The sequence below is a fragment of the Narcine bancroftii genome, chromosome 14, assembly GCF_036971445.1.
Source record: "Narcine bancroftii isolate sNarBan1 chromosome 14, sNarBan1.hap1, whole genome shotgun sequence".
NCBI classification, from domain to species: Eukaryota; Metazoa; Chordata; class Chondrichthyes; order Torpediniformes; family Narcinidae; genus Narcine; species Narcine bancroftii.
The window spans coordinates 25604169-25620385 of NC_091482.1; the positions used below are offsets into that span (position 1 = coordinate 25604169).

At 36.3% G+C, this 16217-nt stretch overlaps 1 protein-coding gene across 8 annotated transcripts in view; it reads left to right on the forward strand.

Moving 5' to 3' along the window:
* mtmr4 (myotubularin related protein 4) overlaps positions 1-16217 on the forward strand; it is a 114925-nt gene that overhangs the window by 38682 nt on the left and 60026 nt on the right. The window lies entirely within an intron of this gene.

The window sequence follows — 16217 nt, forward strand, 5'->3', positions numbered from 1 at the left end:
AGCACCAAGCCTGGTGAACTTTATACATGTTAAATTCTGTGCACAGAGAACTTTGAAGAAGTGAGATTGAACTGTGAACCAAAGAACTTCTCTTGAATTTACACACACATTACATAAGCGTGCGCTTAGAATTAGAAGGGGGTAATTTGGGTTGGTATAGAGTATAAGAATAGAGTTAAGTTAAAGTTGATTCTATTTTCATGTTCAACTTCAAAGTTGATTAAAAATAACTTGTTTTGAAAGCCACTTGTCTTGGTGAATGTCTACTGCTGCTGGGTTTTGGGGTCCTTTGGGCTCATAACAATCTTAAAACCTGGAGCTATAGTTGCTCTTTCTAAAATGCTCCCCCATTCATTTGCCTACCAAAATTCCCCAAGATTCAGTCCAGTTCTGCCCCTCCAGTAGTAGGGATATCCTTAGATTCATGCAGAAAGTCAAAGGTTGCATTTTTTAAAAAAAACACCACTTTGAAACATTTCATAATAAGCCATATTAGGCAAGCTGAAATTCTCTTGTATTATAACCTTGCATCTCATACTTCTCTTTGTGATTGTCCATGCTCCTGCTCACTGTTGGGAGGCTTGAAATAAACTGTCAGCAAAGTGATTACTCCCTTGTTGTTCCTGTTGCTTCATTGCAAAAATATCCCATTCCTATGGGATAATTTATTTGCCTCACAATTGGTCTCCCAACAATAAAATGATTTAAATTAGATTTTATTCCCCTCACATGCCTTATTGTATCTATACCTGCACGGCCCTCTTCTATTTTTAACTGTACATCGTTTTCCCCTATTGTATCACTGGTTTACGACCCATTTCCTCGCTAAATTAGTGTGTTTTTTAAATTTTAAACCCTTCTCAAATGCATTTCAGGATGTCAAACCTTTTTCTGGTTCAGGAACAACCTGTGCAATTTGTACAGGTCTTTCCTTTCCTAATAATGTCCCAGTCTATCGAAATTGAAAGCCCTCTCCTCCACCATCCTTTTAACCAAACATTCGTTTGACCTTACCCTTCATTCCTACACTCTCCTTGTAGCACTGAAACTAATCCAGAAATTACAACCTCGGATAAGCTGCATTTTAATCTCCATTCTGGTTCCAAAATCCTGATCACCACATGTGAGTTAAGACCTTGGCTATTTACACTCGCCCTTCAGAATCCCTGCAACTGATCTGGCATCAAGAAGACAACATACCATTTGGGATTTGACAAGTTTATTGTCATCTAATTGCACAAGTACAACATGACGAAACAGCGATCTCCAGTACTCAGTATAAAAAAACCATACAGACCTACAATGAAATATAAAATCAAATATTGCTTCATGAATATGAGAGTCTCATATGGTTAGTGTGAGCAGTTTCTTTGATCATTCAGCATTCTTACTGCATATAGGTCAATATCCTTACTTTTGAATGTCCTACAACTCTTGCACTCTTTTTCTATTTGAGCAGCTGAGTTATTAACTGTGCTGTGAACTGAGCTATGGATGGGCTCCTTAGCCCATTTCCAGCATTGACAAGTCTTGGAAGAAGATGCATTCAGTCATTTCTGTCTACCTGCTTATCTGCCGCCTTATCCATTCCTTTTCTGACTGCATTTCTTAAACTGCAGAGTAACCACCTGCTTAAAATGTGCTATCCTTGCAACTTTCAACCTGATGGATGCACTGGAGAACTTTTTGAAACCCAAGCTGACCTAACTGATTGTTTTCATTAAAACTACAAGGACAATCTCCAAATTCCAATGTGCTGCAAGCCACACAAGTGAAACTGAACTAACCTTTCAATTTTCTTTAATTTAGAAAGGGCCTCTTAAAATGGATCTATTCCTGCACTTTATATGAAAATATTTTTTTTTTAAAAAAGTGAAAATACTGCTAACCTGGCATTGATGCGTCATGAAAGGCCAATCTTTTTTTTTTCTTTCACAATTTTATTTATTCGTTCAACAAGGTTATTACGTACAGTAAAAAAAAAAGTACATATTGTGAACAATAAAAAAATTATATATAAAAAATAAAGAGAGAAAAAAAGAACCTCCCTCTCTCAGGCAGCTCTCTTTAGGAGAGACAAAAAGAAGAAAAAAATTAAAATATATTTACTAAAATCTAATTAAAGTAAATATTCTGAATATAAAGACCACTTGTTAAGAAAAAAAAGAATAATTATCATGTAAAACATATGTGATTTTTTTTTCCATTACCAAACAAGTTTTCATCTCATGCCATCTATTAATATCAATCACATTAGCATTTTTCCATGTACTTGCTATACATTTTTTTTGCTACAGATAAAGCTAAATATATAAAAGCAATCTGAAATTTATCTAATCCCAAATCTTTCAAAGGCTTCAACTTACCCAACAAAAATATTGCGGGGTCTAAAAGTATTTTAATCTTATACAAATGTTCCAAAAACAATTGAATTGCTTTCCAATAAGATTGTATATGTGCACATAACCAAACAACATGAAAAAAAGTTCCAATCAAATTACATCTAAAACAAGAGTCTGATTCACTAAAACCATATTTTTAAAAACTTTTCAGGTGTTAAATACAATTGATGTAAAAAAAATTTGTAATTAACCATTGCATAACGAACATTCATCAATCTAGTAACACTATCATGACATATCTAACCAGTCATCCTCAAAAAAAGCAAAATTAATATCCTTTTCCCATTTAATCTTAGATCTATCCCATCCCTTTTTTTCCATACTCTCCTCTAATATTTGATACATCAATGAAATATATCCCTTCTTTGGTACAATCACAAGAAAAGATTCAAATTTAGTCAATTTAGGTAAAATCATATCTACCAAATATTTGTTTTACTAAAGATCGAAGTTGATAGTAAACAAATAAAGAATTCTCATTAATACCAAAATCTTCCCTCATTTGATTAAAAGATAAAAATTTACCTTCGTTAAAGCAATCCCCCAAATTTTTTTGTACCTTTAGATTTCCAATGTAATAAACATTGATTATGCATTGAAAAAGGAATAAGTTGATTATTATATAACGGTGTTAAAGTCAATAATTTACCCTTAGAACCTATCGTTCTACTTTTCCTCATCCATAACTTCATTAAATGCTTAAGTATGGGCACATTGTTGTAATAAATTTACATTCCACCGAATCAAAAATTGATGTATTTCAAATTCAAAAATGTTCGTCATTTCAATTTTAGCCGAACTAGGGGGCCGTTCCAAATCCATTAAAGAACTAATAAATTTAAATTGAGCTGCCTCATAATAATTTTGAAAATGAGGTAAACAATCCTCCTAATGCATATTTCCAAGTTAATTTATTCAAAGCTACTCTCGGAAATTTACCCTACCATAAAAATTCCCTAACCATTTAATTTAAATCTCAGAAAAAATTCTTATTAAGTAAACATGGAATTGACTGAAATAAATATTGTATATGTGGAAAGATGATCATTTTAATTGTATTTATTCTTCCAATTAAATTTATAGGAAGATTCTTCCACTTAATCAAATCAGCTTTGACCTTTTTCATTAATGGTATATAATTTAATTTATATAAAGATTGATGATCAACATCCATATTTATACCCAAATATTTAATTAGATCAGTCCACTTCAAATTAATAATATTCTTATAATCTGAATAATCTCCTTCACCTATCGGTAAAATTGCACTTTTTTCCCCAATTAACTTTATATCCAGATAAAGATCCATAATTGTGTTTAAAACCTTACAAGTGTAAAAGTGACTGAGCTGGTTTTGTTCAATACACCAATACATCGTCAGCAAATAAATTAATTTTATACTCATCTAAAACTCTCATGCCTTGTATCTGTGTATTTTGTCCTATCAGCTGTGCTAAAGGTTCAATTTCTAACGCAAACAAAGCTGGAGACAAAGGACAACCTTGTTGAGTTGAACGGGTTAATTTAAAAGGTTCCGAGATCTGACCATTTGTCAATACCCTGGCTATTGGTTTATTATATAAAGCTTTAATCCAACCAATAAAAAAAGGACCAAACTTAAATTTCTCTAAGACTTTAAATAAAAAATTCCACTCAACTCTATCAAAGGCCTTTTCTGCATTGAGAGATATCACCATCGGATGGTCAGGGCACTGTAGATATTTATTAAACTAATCACTCGAAGCATATTATCTGAAGGATATCCTTTTTAAAAAAAATTTTATTTTTCACAATAAACCATATTGACCAAAATACATACAGACATTTTTCTCTTGAATATATAGTGTCATTTTCTCCCTTTTTTTCTTCCCTCCCTCCCTCACCCCCCCCTTCCCATTTATTCAAAGTTCAATCTATAAGGTACATTAAACCCGTTAAACAATGTCGTCATATAATAAAAATAAACCAGAAATTTTTGTCTTTTACTTTTATATACTGAGTCAGTTCATTTCGTTGTCTTCTCCTTCTGTCATTTTAGGTGGTGGAGGTCCATGGTAGGATTTCTCTATTGTATTTCATGAATGGTTCCCATATTTGTTCGAATATTGTGATGTTATTTCTTAAATTATGTTATTTTTTACTAATGGAATTAGTAAAAATTTATTTATTTCTATGTACCATTGTTGTATTCTCAAGTTGTCTTCTAATTTCCAGGTTGACATCATACATTTTTTTGCTAAAGCTGGGGCTACCATAACAAATCTTTTTTGTGCTCCATCCAAATCGAGTCCAAATTCTTTAATTCTTGTATTACTTAGAAGGAAGCTCTCTGGGTTTTTTGGTATATTGCTTTTTGTGATTTTATTTAATATCTGGTTTAGATCTTCCCAAAATTTTTTCACTTTCTCACATGTCCAAATTGGATGTATTGTTGTTCCTGTTTCCTTTTTACAGCGAAAACTTCTGTCTGATACTGTTGGGTCCCATTTATTTAACTTTTGGGTTGTGATGCATAGCCTGTGTAACCAATTGTATTGTATCATGTGCAACCTCATGTTTATTGTATTTCTCATAGTTCCGGAGCATAGCTTTTCCCATTAGCATATCTATTCTTTATGAAACCTGTTTGATCAACATGTATCAACTTAGGTAAAAATTTAGCCAATCGATTCGCTGATACTTTAGCTATTATTTTATAGTCTACATTTAACAAAGAAATTGGTCTATATGAAGACACCTTCAATGGATCTCTATCCTTCTTAGGAATTATAGTAATTAAAGCACTAGAGCATTATTTAGGTAAATCATAATGTTCATTAATCTGTCGTATCACATCTCCAAACACTGTAGATAAATCATCATAAAATACCTTATAAAATTCAACCGAAAACCCGTCATCACCATTCAGCATTTCCATCATAGCCAATTTAATTTCTAAATCAGTAAAAGGAGCCTCCAGCTCCAGAATGTCATCGTCTTCTAATACCGGTAATTTCAACATCGATAAAAAGGAACCAATCGATCCACTCTCCTGTTTTTCCTCAGAAGCATATAGTTTCTTATAAAATGAGTAAAACTCATTATTAATCTCACGAGGTTTATAAGTAATTCGAATTTCGTCTGACTGCATTAATAACCCTTGTTCTTTCTTTTAAACTGCCATGCAAGTACCTTATGCGCTTTCTCACCCCATTCATAATAGCGTTGTTTAGATCTATTAACCAAGCATTGAAATTGATAAGATTGCAACGTATTGTATTTCAGTTTCAATCTAGACAATTCTATTTTCTGATTTTATGTCACATATCTCTGAGATTCCTTTTCTAATTCATCAATCTGTTTCTCTAATTCAAGACTCTCAGTTAGATAATTCTTTTTAACCTTAGAGGTATAACTAATTATTTGGCCTCTCAAGTGAGCTTTCATAGCATCCCACAATATAAATTTACTCTGAACGGAGTTAATATTTTCTTCCAAGAAAAAATGATTTTTAAAAAAAATTCAATAAATTCCATTTTTTTTGCAACATGGTATTGAATCTCCCAACGAGAAGCTGCACGAATTTTATCAGAACTCTCCATAAGTAAAATACAACAAGGAATGGTCTGAAATTACCCTATTTATTTACCCTATTTAATTACCGTGTAAATGTGCCGATACTAAAAAAAAAAATACCAATTCTAGAAAATGATTCATCTCTAAATGAATAAAAAGAGAAATCATTCTCTGTTGGGTTGAGACGTCGACAAATATCCACTAAATTAAGATCTTTCATCAAAGCTCGAATTTGAATTGCAATTTTAGATTTTTTAACATTTTTTGGAAATTTATCTAATAAAGGTTCCAAAACACAGTTGAAATCTCCTCCAACCAAAGCATTTTCATTAGCTTGTCCCAGAAGCAAAAATGCATCCGAAATAAATGTTTCATCATCCACATTCGGTGCATAAATGTTAAATATCCAAAATTCATTTAAAATCTTACAATTCAATTAAAGAATATGTCCTGCATTCACTTCCATTGATTGTAATTCAAAAGATAAATTTTTATGTATTAAAATTGCTACTCCCTTAGCTTTAGAGTTAAATGAAGAAGAAAAAACATGTCCAACCCAGTCCCTCTTTAATTTCATACTTTCTTTTTCATTCAAATGTCTCTTGTAAAAAAGTAATATCAATTTTCATCTTTTTGATATATGCCAAAACTCTCTTATGCTTGATCGGGTTATTTAATCCCTGAACATTAAAAGTAGCAAACTTCAAATTTGACATATCTAATACAATTACTAAAAAATAATCACAAAATTAATAATAACAAAGAAAAAAATATTTTTTGTATATAGAACCCCCAAATTAATATATATAGACCCTCCAAATAAAAATAATATTTGTTAATAAGAAGGAAAAAAAACCCCAAAAATCTACCAAAAGGTAGTAACTCCCAAAAAAAACTGGGTGTGGATTACCCACTAATGACTGATGACTAACAAAGAAATCAGTGCAATCCTCTCCTTCCCAGCCAGCCAATCAAAAATATTAACATAATACAAAAAAATTTTCAGCCTTGAGATTCCAGTCCAGATGGTGAACTTTTTTCAAGAGTAGATGAACTCTTTCCATTCCCGTTCTTTCCATTTCTGCCATTTTTTCCATTTCCAAGACCATCAGATTTTCTTTTAGGAGATCATGGTGGACTTCTTTGTCCTCTGACATCTGGTAGTGAATTAGCAAAAACCATTGCCTCGTGCTCATTCTCAAAGAATTGAGACTGATAGTTTCCATAAAACATTTTCAACACAGCAGGGTAACGAAATGCAAATTTGTAACCTTTATGCCATAAACCGTCTTTAATTGGGTTAAATTCACGTCGACGTCTGATAACATCTTGACTCAAATCAGGGTAGAAGAAAACTACTATTCTGAACCATCATTGCATTTTGAACTGCAAGTCGAAGAATTGTCTCTCTATCCAAACAGTTCAAACAGTGAACTATCACAGGTCTTGGAGGTTGGCTAAGTAAAGGTGTTCTTCTTAAAGCTCTATGTGCTTTTTCTAATACCAATCCATAAGGAAAAGACTCTTCCCCTAACATCTGGGGAATCCAATTTAAAAAAAAAAAAAATTTGACAGGATTCTATACCTTCTGGTAAACCCACAATTTTCATGTTATTTCTTCTGCTTTGATTTTCCAAATAGTCTATTTTTTTTGTTAATTCTCTTTCCCGGGCTCCTAAATCTTTAACTGATTTTTCCGCCTTTATTATTGTTTCTGTATTGGATTGTACCTGTTATTTACATTCAGAAAAGGAAGCTTAAAATTTTTTAAAGTTTTCCCAATTTTGTTTAGCTTCTGCCTTCAACACAGTTAAGTCTGAACTCATATCAGTATTCATTTGAACCAGCTGATTCAATTGACCAGTAATGATACCCAAATAAGCAATACATTCAAACATCGTGTAAACAGGTTGAGATGCAATTTGGAATGCAGGATTTGGTTCCACAATTTGTAACTCACTTTCTTCCAGCTCTTCTTCCATTTCCTGTATAGTGGTAGAATAAGGTAAGTCCTCTTCTGGTTGTACTTCAAAAGGCAGCATTTTAATCGTTTTGCTGCGAGTTTGGACACCCAACAACGACCCCCCGACTTCCTCAGGGGGTCGTCGCTGTCCTCCCCCCGCAGACCATTTTTTAATAAAATGACGGAATCCTCCGTAATTAACAGCACTACTCAAACCCCCAGTCGCTATAGACTGTGTGTCTAACGTCACAGCTCTCTTCCTCCGCGCTCCCATCTCTTCCAACAGGGTTATTCTTTGTGGCAAGCCTCCAGGCTCATGCCCAACTTCTTGGGAGCGCGCTCCTGCAACAAAACAGGTCGAACCAGCACCATCTTGAGACTGGTGAGTGGCTTACTTTAACTTTTGTCCCCACCAGCAAATGCTGAAGCTTGTGTATCGCTGAAATAGAGTCCGAGGCTGTTTCAGGTCGTTAAAGCCCCAAATCTTCTGCACTCCGAAACTATTTTATTTTGAACTGAGACTTAGTTTTTTTTTATATTAGTAGCCATAATGGCTCACCAAAATATCTACGCCATCTAGTCTCTACGCCATCTCGCCACGCCCCCTCCAAAAGGCCAGTCTTGAGGAGATCCCACAGGCCCTTCTCATTGAAGCCCCCTTAATAACTAAATCCTGTGCTGCATTCTGAGCTAGCCTTTGAAAAGCTAGCTGTAGTGTCTTGACCTACCATTCTTCAACAAAACACCCACCATTCTTCTCCCACTAAACTTGATTTTCTCCTGCAGATTGTATTTGGTTGTTTCTTGATTTTTTTTTTACAGTCAAACATCTCTGATGCAGTTAGCTGAAATTAATTGATCTCAGATCAAAATTGCATTTACAAATAGGTTCCCTCCACTAGCTGAAACTACAAACTTCAGCTCAAAAACAGACTACAAGGATTTATTCATAAGTATATTAGCTTTCATTTCAGATGAACTTAATGAGCCTAGTTAGGATAAGCAACTCACTCACCAAAGGCCCTCTGAGTGTGCTGCACTGAGATTGGCTGTGAAGACTTGCATTGCTCAGTCTTCAGAAATCATGAATTTTCATTGCTGTTTAGCTCTGTTAATGGCAGCAAAGAATTTACTGGTGGCAATCAGCCGGTGTCACGTGCAGACAATCCTTCACTTGCCTTGTGGACCACCAATCTCCCCAGGCCCTTCATTCTACATCCTGTGGAAGAATTAGTATGTAGCCAGATGCAAATATTCAGAAGTCTCTGGTAGCTGGAAAAGCAATAATGGTGGTTTCATCTGTATTGCTAAATTTAAGTGTGAAATTAGACCACAGCTCTTCAATAATTCTTGCTGTTTCTCAAGCAGTGGGGTCACCAGTACTCTTTTAAAGCAATGCTGTGCAATGCCCTGACCTTTTTAGAGCTTTTAAGAAGTGTTGGGAAGATTGCAATACTGTTTTAATGCCAACAAAAAAGTTGATAAGTCTATGCCTTCATCTTCGCCTTCTCATTCAAGTGGGGTCTTGTTACATAAAAGGAGCAATGGCGAGGACAAGGGAAAAAAAATGACAATGTATGAGAGAGGATCAACAGTATTTGCAGAAGAGTGGAAAATGGGATGATACATGGGAGCTAAACAAATTGTCATAATAAAATGACTAATTACAAAATCAAGAATTCAGTTCTTTGTGGTATTTGCATGCATTCCAGATATGTATATACAGTTTTATTTATTTTTATATATATATATATATATATATATAAATAAAACTGCACTGGGATATCTTCTCATTTTGTAATGAGCATGTATGTAGTTATGCTACTTTGCTCTCTTCAAGGGAAAAAACTGAGATAATGGAAATTGGATTTTGTCTTCAAAATGAAAGTTGGTTGAAGTACTGTATGTGGTCATCACAAATGAGCTCAGAGTGGATGCTAGCCTACTTAATGTCAAGAACATTGTTTTATGGTACTCAAACATGTATTTGAAATATTAGATAAAAATTGCAGCTTTTTGATCCATGTCTGACTGCTAAATACAAAATCTGGCAACTGTTACAAAACTTTTGAACTGATTTTGTTGAGTAGTGAGTATTTGACTGTTGACTTTAATTACACGTTACCATATTGATCAATTGAAGCAGCACTGGAAAAAGACGGATTATCCATACAGTTCGCTTCAATCCATCCCTATTATCCATATGAATTACTCAGCCTAGTGAGGTGTCACTGAAAACTTCCATGTTGTTATTCTGGATGCAAATTTCCATTGGGTAATCTTGGTTCTGCTCATTGTACGTGTGAATTTCAGTGATCATTTAGTACCTCTGAAGTTATTGGTACAATGGATCCATGTTTGCAAATTAGACCCCTTTTCTATCCTTGGTATTTGTACCACCAGCACTACAAATCAAACCTTTTTTGGAAGGTGCTGTTGGGATTAAATTTGGCAGTGAAATAATGATGATTCTGAAATTTTGCCAATTCAAAGTGAAATGACCTTTCCAGTGATCTTAGCTTACCAAATGAGAGGACTGATTTCATTGAAACGTTCTCATTTTTTTCCCTTGGTGTTCTGTTTGCCAAGTAATTAAAGTAAGTAACTATTCTTTTTCTTCTGTTCTGAAGTCGTATGATCAGCCATGATCGTGTTGAATGGTGGTGCAGGATTGAAGAGCAGAATGATTTTCTACTCCTATTTTCTACTTTTCTCTTGGAGATATGAACCCATTTTTCTGTCCCATAGTATTGACAGTGGTTTACATGCACTGTTCTTTCAACTATTCTCCTTATTGTTTGAAAATGACTTAACAAAAAAAAAGATATAGGTCTTTTTTTTAAAAAAAAAAGCTAAATGCATTTCTGATTATCCAAAAAGCTTGGGACTGGACATGTAATGGTTAACTGCATTTTCTGGGTATCTGAGATGGCCTTAAACACCCAGTTTTAGCAGCACAAATACATAGTTGTGTTCTCCTTGAGAAAATTACCTATAACTTAAGAAATAAATAAGACATTTTTACAAGTTTGGCATCCATATTTACAAATTTCAGGTGTAAGTTTTTACATGTGTTCTTCCCATCCCTCGACCTGCATTGATCTTCTCCAAAGTAAGTTAAATAGAATATGAATTTATGAACCGTGGAGTGTGTGGTACTTTTCAGCGGTCCATTCTGCACTTTTCTTTCCTTTCTTTATCTTTTACTTTTCTTTACATATCTATCTCTTTGGGGTCGTTTCTTGGGTAGATGGAGGTTGGGGTATAACCATCAAGGAGTAAATGCTGGATTTACTTTTGTACATGTATTTTTTAATTTTGTAATTGACTGCACGTATGGTCAAAATTTTTAAATCTTAAAAAAAAAAGCAGCAGAATACTTGCATCAGCTGGTGCTGATCCCAATACCTCCCCACCGCCGTCGCTGAACTTGCCTGGGCTCCTGAGATCCTTGCTCCGATCCCCAGCGCCTCCCCACTGCTGTCGCCGAACCTGCTCTGGAGCCTGAGGTCCCTTCTCCGATCCCCACTATCTCCCCACTGCTGTCTTGTCAGAGCCCCACTTGAGTACACGAGTTCAAAATGCTGCTCACAGTGCGTCAGAGTCCAACTTGAACATGACAATTTAAAGAAAAATTCAACTTTTTATTAACTTGTGTTGTCATGTCTCCGCTGAAAATCTTTGTGGATAACTGAAAATTTCGGTAAAGTGATTTTCGGATAGTCGGAAACTACTGTATTGGTAATGCATGTGATCCCCTTCCAGAGGAATTGTTCTTGGGCACTTCCCATCTTTCACTCCATATTGATCGTGCGCATTTGTCACATCAATTGGAGCAGATTCCTATGATAAAAATTGACATGTGGCTTTACTCTGCAATAATGTTAGTAGTTATGAATTTAAAATTACTTTTTTCCCCATACATAACCTAATGAATGTTAATTGCTAACCAAAATACCAGAGAAACAAGATAGAAATGGTATTTTTTTCCAAAAGAGAGAGCAGAATATTCCGTTCATTCCACTCAAAAATTTGCTACCAAGTGATTTAACAATAGTGAAGCCATTAAATTAATGAGAAGCAAAATAATTAGGAAGTATTGTAAATTAAAAAGCCATCAGTCTTGTCCACATAATAATTGATGAAAAATCAAAGCAAAGATTTTTTTTGCAGAGGTTGTGATTGTCCAGCAGTGCTCAATATGACCTGCCATTGTGAATCATGGAAAACTTGCAACAGTGTCTGAGTCACCAGTAGGGTGGAGAGAAGATTGATGAGCCACAGATATTGTGCTTTATTGATTTTGGGGGAAAATGGAAGAGGCCTTGCATATACAAGGCAAATGTCACAAAATGCCTGAGATATTATTATCAAATCTCCGACAATTTGCGAAGACAATGTACAGCAACACCCATTATATTTTTAATGATCTTTTCTCGCCATGTTGATTAACTTGACCTGGTTTATATGGCGAAAGATATATTTGACATTTCTCATTCACTTGAACTGTTGGTGTGATGGGATCAATTTCTAACAGACTAGATTATCAGTCTGTTTAATTTTCACCTCTCTCTCCTCCCCCCCCCCCCCCCCGCCAACCACACCCAACCCACTCTTTCATCTCCATTTCTCTGGGTCTGTCCCCTCGTGCATACATTCTGTGACACTCTCCACACAATCCAGGAATCTTGGTCTGTTATGTCTTAAGTTTTCAATGTTTTATATCTGCCTGTAAACCTAAATCTCTGACATTCTCTTCAACCATGCTTTGCCTTTTTTGTCCCGTTCCTTCCATCACCCTATATCATCTATTGTTATACAAAGGGACCCATCCCACTCAAGTTTTAATTGTTTTTAGCACTAAAAGAAGATTGTAAATGATTATAGCAAGTAAAATAGTTTAATAAATGTCTCTTTGGATTACCGTTGGAGGGACAGCATTTAATAATTCAATTCGGCATGAAAACAAAGATGGCGTGGCCATTGGCAGTTCAATATGATCATGGCTGATTTGTGTTGGTCTCAATTCTTCTATGCAGGTAAAATGGACACGAAAGATTGCAGGTGCTGAAACTGGAGCAAAAAGTAAACTACTGGAAGAACTTAGTGGCTCGAGCAGCATCATGTTGGGCTGTAGAGGGGAAATAGCCAGTATAAAGATCTGAGGAAAAAGTGAAGCAGGGGCTGGCAAATGATAAGTGGAGGAGGATAGCAGTTATTAGCACAGTGCTATTAGAGTGCCACTAACCTGGGCTGGAATCTAGCACTGTACACTCTGTGTATGCGTGGGTTTCCTCTGGGCTCTTGTTTCCTCCCACCCTTCAAAACGTATGGGCTCTTGGGGTGAAAGAGCCTGTTACTGTGATGTACATTTAATTAAAATGATAAGTGAAATCAAGAAGTGTCATGCAGAATCTGATAAAGAAAGTCATAAGGGGGAGCTAGGTATGGGGTGGGGGGATGGGGTTGGTAATAGAGAAATGGAAGCATTTGGGAGAAGGGTTAGAAGAATCAGAGGAGGGGGAGAAGGTGTGAGTATGTCTCATGTAACCAGATAGGGAAAGGTTGGTGAACACAGAAAAAACAAGCAAAGGGCTTGTGGTTTATCTGAAGTTGGAAAATTCAGCGTTCGTACCATTTGGGCTGAACACCAACCAATCAAAACATGAGGTGCTCTTCTATTTTGCATTTGCACGCTGTTTCAATTTCCCTTCTAATCCCGACACCATTCATGTAGCTCTTCTCCAACTTCATCTACTTAATTAGTGCTCTCGTGTGGTATCTTCTATACTGATGAGACCAAGCGTTTTGTGGAATACATTAGCTCTCCACATTCTGACCACCTGGTTTTTTGTTATTTCATTTCACCTTCTACTACAACACTGAACTGCAGTAGAAAAAAAAAATCCAGACCATTAGAGAATCCAGACTTTTCAAACTCTGAAACTTTTAAATCAGGATTTTGTGTGGGTGCATGCATAAGAACCACAGATGCATAGTGGCAAGAAATGACTTCTTTAATTTTCTTTAAAACTGCTTGTTTTGATAAATGAAGCATGCTAAATTTGCTAATGAATAGACTTAACAAAATTTACCTGTTCATCTTTATTCCTCTTTAAATTTGAATTTTGAATATACTGCTTGAGAATCTGGGAAAATCTGGACCAACCCAATCCCCAAGCAGTCAGGGTTTTCAGATTCCTACTGCATCAGTCCTGTGTGGTGGCCAAATACAAACGTGAAGCATAGTCTCTCCTATTCCACGTGGGCAGTCTACAATACAAAGCACGAACATTGAATTTTCAAATTAGGTAACCCATACTCCCTGTTGTTCTTTCACCTTCACCACTTCCCCATCTGGTAAACTGCTTATTTTCCCATAGCCACTGTTCTTTACTCCACCCTTCCTTCTCTCTCCTTCTTAATGCTTTTGCTCACTATTTGTCAGAACTCGCCTGTTTCCATCTGTCACCTGCCAGCTGCTGCTTTCCCCCTCATTCTCACCTCAATGCTAGCTATAGTCCCCTCGACGCTCTCAGATAACCCCCTCCAAATTCCTACAGCAGTTTATTTTCTTTCTCCCCCCCCATCCCTTCTTCCATAGTCTCTTCTCCTCTAGCAGTTTGTTTCTTTTTTTTTTGTTCCTCTTTTGTGCCATTTCCCCATGCAGAAGTTTCCTCAGGTTACAATGGGGTTTCATTACTGGATCCATACATAACCCTGAACTGTTAATAATTTGGAAATTTAGAAAACCATGTATGAGAGAGAATCCCAGATATGGGAGCAGATGTTTGAAGAAGACCTACCAGCGAGACAGTGAATGTGCTCAGTAGCCCCAGATTGTTGCCACTTAGGGAGAGGGTGATGGGGAGGAAGAGAAGCATGAAGGTAACCTGTTCCCATCTGGCAGAAGATGCCTGCAGCAGCCAGCAAATCCATTCCCTTCTATTTTGCCAGTTTGCCCAAACACTTATCCATATGTATGGAATGTCCATAAATGAGCTGTAACCTGGAGAGGGCATGCACCCTTCACTTTCCAAACATTGAGAAGATGGAGGAACTTGACAAGTCGAACAGCATCCATAGAGAGAAATGGACTGTCAACATTTTGAGTTGTCACTATTTCGAGATGATTACTTGTTCTTTCAAAAATGTATCAGTTTCCACCATAAATATATTAAATGATCGGCTTCCACCTGCTCTGGGGATAGAGAATTCCACAGATTCACTACCCAATGAGGAAATAAAATTTGCACACATCAATTTTTAAATGACAAGCCCCTGATTCTTGTATGTAAGTACCTTTTTTTTGTTTTCTAACCAGCAGGAACATCTACCCTGTCAAACCTCTATTGCTCAAAACTAAACTAAGTAAATATGCATTTATCAGGATGCTCTTTATCAACTACAGTTTGGCATTTAACACCTTTATCATCTAAAAACTGATCAGCAAACTCCAAGACTTGGGACTCAACACCTCACTGTGTAATTGGATTATAGGTTTCCTTGCGTCCAGACAACAATCACAGAGGACACTTCCATCAGTACTTGAACACCACGGGGCTGTGTCCCCTGCTCTACTCACTTTACACCTACAAGCATTAACACCATCTACAAATTTGTTGACGATACCATGGTAGTGGGTTGTATAAAGAAAGGTGATGAATCAGTATACAGGAGGGAGATTGAAAACTTGACTGAATGGTGCATCAACAACAACCTTGCACTCAGTGTCAGCAAAACTAAGGAGCTGATTATTGATTTCAGGAAGGGAAAGCCAGAGGTAAACAAACCAGTGGTGATTGGAGGTGGAGAGGGTGAGCAAATTTAAGTTCTTGGGAGACACTTAAATGTCTCTACTTCCTCAGGAGTTTGCAGAGGTTTGGTATGACACCAGAAACCCAGGCAAATTTCTACAGATGTATAGTACAAAGTGTGCTGACTGGCTGCATTGCCATCTGGTATGGGGACACCAATACCTCTGAGCCTAAAGCCCTCCAAAAGGTAGTGGACACAGCCCAAGACATCACAGGCAAACCCCTCCCCACTATCGAGAACGTCTACAGGGAACGTTTCCACTGGAGAGTAGCAGCAATCATCAAAGACCCTCACCACCCAGCGCATACTCTGTTCTCGCTGCTGCCATCAGGAAGGAGGTGTAGGCGCCACAAGACTTGCCCCACCAGGTTCAGGAACAGCTGCTACCCCTTTACCATCAACAAACTCAATCAGGGGCTCATTTCGGGACTCTGATTTCTGAAATCTTACTTGTGCACTTTATTTTTTAAATTTTGTTT